Source organism: Somniosus microcephalus, chromosome 4 (genome assembly GCF_052327205.1).
Source record: "Somniosus microcephalus isolate GS21.2 chromosome 4, FLI_Smic_1.0, whole genome shotgun sequence".
NCBI classification, from domain to species: Eukaryota; Metazoa; Chordata; class Chondrichthyes; order Squaliformes; family Somniosidae; genus Somniosus; species Somniosus microcephalus.
Genome location: NC_140990.1, coordinates 29352282 through 29356232, shown reverse-complemented (window position 1 = coordinate 29356232; position 3951 = coordinate 29352282).

Sequence of the window (3951 nt, the reverse complement as noted above, 5' to 3'; positions counted from 1 at the left end):
CTCAGATTTAAAATTAACAATTGATCTCGCATCAATTGCCGTTTGCAGAAGAGAGTTCCAAACTTCTACCACCCTTTGTGTGTAGAAGTGTTTCCTAATTTCACTCCTGAAAGGTCTGGCTCTAATTTTTAGACTGTGCCCCCAGTCCTAGAATCCCCAACCAGCGGAAATAGTTTCTCTCTATCTACCCTATCTGTTCCCCTTAATATCCTGAAAACTTCGTTCAGATCACACCTTAACCTTCTAAATTCCAGGGAATACAACCCTAATTTGTGTAATCTCTCCTCGTAACTTAACCCTTGAAGTCCGGGTATCATTCTGGTAAACCTACGCTGCACTCCCTCCAAGGCCAATATATCCTTCCTAAGGTGTGGTGCCCAGAACTGCTCTCAGTACTCCAGGTGTGGTCTAACCAGGGTTTTGTACAGCTGCAGGGTTTTGGCCTCAGCTGGAGTCTTGTGTACAGTTCTGGGCACCACACTTTAGGAAGGATGTCAAGGCCTTGGAGAGGGTACAGAGGAGGTTGACCAGGATGGTACCAGGGATGAGGGACTTCAGTTATGTGGAGAGATCAGTGTGAGCTCGCTGGTGTCCCTTCAGATCCCGGGGGCTTTTAAAGCTCTTCCCACAGTCAGAACATTGAAATGGTCTCTCATCAGTGTGAGCTCGCTGGTGTCCCTTCAGATCCTGGGGGCTTTTAAAGCTCTTCCCACAGTCAGAACACTGAAATGGTCTCTCCCCAGTGTGAACTCGCTGGTGTGTTTGCAGGTGGGATGAACAAACAAATCCCTTTCCACACACGGAGCAGGTGAACGACTGCCCCTGGTGTGACTGCGCCGTTGAACTTCCAATGCAGACGGGGAATTGAATCCCTTCCCACCGTCCCCACCTTTACCCAGTTTCTCCCTGGTGTGACGGTGCACGTGTCTCACCAGGTCAGGCAATCGGCTGAATCCGCGTCCACACACTGAACACGTGTGCGGTTTGTCATCGCTGCGATCGCTGCTTTCTCCTTCCATGTGCAAAGACCGATGATATTCAGGTCCTGATGAATCGAGCAACTCTGTCAGGTCTTGACATGACATATGGTCTGAGCTTCCCGTCTGTAACTGCTCCACTTCTATAACCCTGTAAAATGAGATCAGAAAAGGATCAGAGGCAAACTGTTGTTTAATTTTCCCCTTTCCGAACCTAGGGGCAGTGAAGCTGATTTTCAGGCTCCAGCTGCTGCACAGGTTGGTTGAAAGGATCAGCAGTAATGGCGGCTGTAATACCCACAAGCCCCCATGCTCCAGAAAGCGCTCTGTTGACTCTGAGTCCCGCGCATGTGCTCATGGCCCCCGCGCTCTCCCTCCTGCTCCACAATCGCCCGTCCCGATCGGTCCGCAATGCGCCTGCTCAGCGCACAAAACCCCGTGGTTGGAACACCGGGCGCGCATGCAGAGCCGCAACATCTGGTGCGTGTGCGCGGCTCTGGTGGGGGCGAGTCGGTGTTTCGTCTCAGCTGCCAGGGAGGTGCGCATGCGCAGGATGACCCAACATTCTTCCTGTCAGCAGTCACTCCCTCGTTTCTTTAATAAAAACAGAAACTGCTGGAAATACTCAGCAGGTCAGGCAGCGCCTGTGGAGAGAGAAACAGAGTTAATGTTTCAGGTCAATGACCTTTCGTCAGAACTGCTTGTTCTTTAGTGTCAGCTGTGACTCAGTTGGTAGCACTCTTGCCTCTGAGGCATTAGGTTGTGGGTTCAAGTCCCACTCCAGAGATTTGAACACCAAAATCTAGGCTGACACTCCAGTGCAGTGCTGAGGGAGTGCGGCACTGTTGGAGGTGCCGTCTTTCAGATGAGACATTAAACTGAGGCCCCGTCTGCTCTCTCAGGTGGATGTAAAAGATCCCATGGCACTATTTTAAGAAAGACTTGCATTTATATAGTGCTTTCATGACCACCAGATGTCTTGAAGTGCTTTACAGCCAATGAAGTACTACAATGAAGTAGTCACTGTTGTAATGTGGGAAAGAGCAGGGCAGTTATCCCCAGTCTCCGAGCCTATGTTTATCTCTCAATCAACATAAAAAGATAGATTATCTGGTCATTATCACATTGCTGTTTGTGGGAACTTGCTGTGTGCTAATTGCCGCGTTTCTTACATTACAACAGTGCTTAATTGGCTGTAAAACACTTTGGGATGTCCGGTAGTGGTGAAAGGCGCTATATAAATGCAAGTCTTTCTTTCTTCACTGGTCTCACCAGCGACCTCTTCTAGCTGATGGTTGATTGACATTACAAGAGGATTTGAGTACAGGACTATAGAAGTCTTACTCCAATTATATCGGGCTTTGGTAAAACCACACCTGGAGTACTGTGTACAATTTTGGTCTCCTTACCTAAGGAAGGATATACTTGCCATAGAGGGAGTGCAACGAACATTCACGAGATTGATTCCTGGGATGGCGGGACTGTCGTATGAGAAGAGATTGAGTAAACTAGGCCTGTATTCTCTTGAATTCAGAAGAATGAGAGTGAAATCTCATTGAAGCATACAAAATTATTACAGGGCTTGATAGGATGGATGCTGGGAGAATGTTTCCCTTGGCTGGGGAGTCTAGAACCAGGGGCCACAGCCTCAGGATAAAGGGTCGGCCATTTAGGACTGAGATGAGCAGAAATGTCTTCACACAGAGGGTGGTGAATCTTTGGAATTCTCTACCCCAGAGGGCTGTGGAGGCTCAGTCATTGGGTATATTCACAACAGAAGTCGATAGATTTCTGACCAGTAAGGGAATCAAGGGATGTGGCGATAGGGCCGGTGAATGGAGTTGAGGTGATGATCAGCCATGATCTCATTGAATGGTGGAGCAGTCTCGAGGGGCCGAATGGGGACAGCGAGAGTCCGCGCATGCACACACGGGACGGCGGTTCGGGCCGAGTCCTGCACAGCGACCCCTCCCGGTCACCAAGGGTAATAACTGCGCATGCCCAGAGGAGACCAATCTCCCACCCCCACTCGGAGCTGCGCCTGTGCACTCGGAACCTGCCGGACAGAGTCGGCGTGGGTGGCATTCCGGGAAAGGCCTTGGTGTCGGTTCCAGAGTTGCGATCGGTGACGCAAAATGAGTTTTCTCCACTCCGATTGGGTGGAGAATCGCGCGGGGTGGGGGGAGGGGTGGATCGGGAGAGAATAAAGAGAAATAGAAAAACCTGAGAGTCCTCGAGGCCCCAGACCGAGCGGCAGATTTTTAAAATTCATTCTTGGGATGTGGGCGCCGCTCACAAGAGCAGCATATATGGCCAATCCCCAGTTGCCTGTTGAGAAGGTGGTGGTGAGTCACTTTCTTGAACTGCTGCAGTCCGTGTGGTGAAGGTACTCCCACAATGTTGTTCGGTAAGGATTTCCAGGATTTTGACCCAGTAACGATGAATATGTCTAAGTCAGGATGGTGTGTGACTTCGAGGGGAACTTGGAGATGATGGTGCTTCCATGCAACAGCTGCCCTTGTCCTTCTAGGTGGTGGAGGTTGCAGGTTTGGGATGTTCTGTCAAAGTTCTGGTCGAGTTGCAGATGTATAAAGTTCCTTTCCTTCGCCCCCCTCCCACTCCCACCTCTCTCTCTCTCCTCCCATAGAGTCAGAGTCTTGTGTAGGCCCAGACCAGGTGGCGGATTCCCTTCCCTGAGGGACATCAGTGAACCAGTTGGGTTTTTATGACAATCCGGTAGCTTTCATGGTCACTTTTTTCCAGTGCCGACCCCACAAATGACCAGATTCATTGAGCTCAATATCACAACCTGCCTTTGTTTTCTTGTGGTTTCTCTCTCAAGCTCCCTGTTTTAAATTAATTTTACAGGGCATTAGAAAGGGAGGATTTACAGATGGTAAGCTCAAACCAAACCACGTCAAAATCTGACAGAGTCACTCGACTCATCGGATCTGAATATCACCAACCCCTGAAC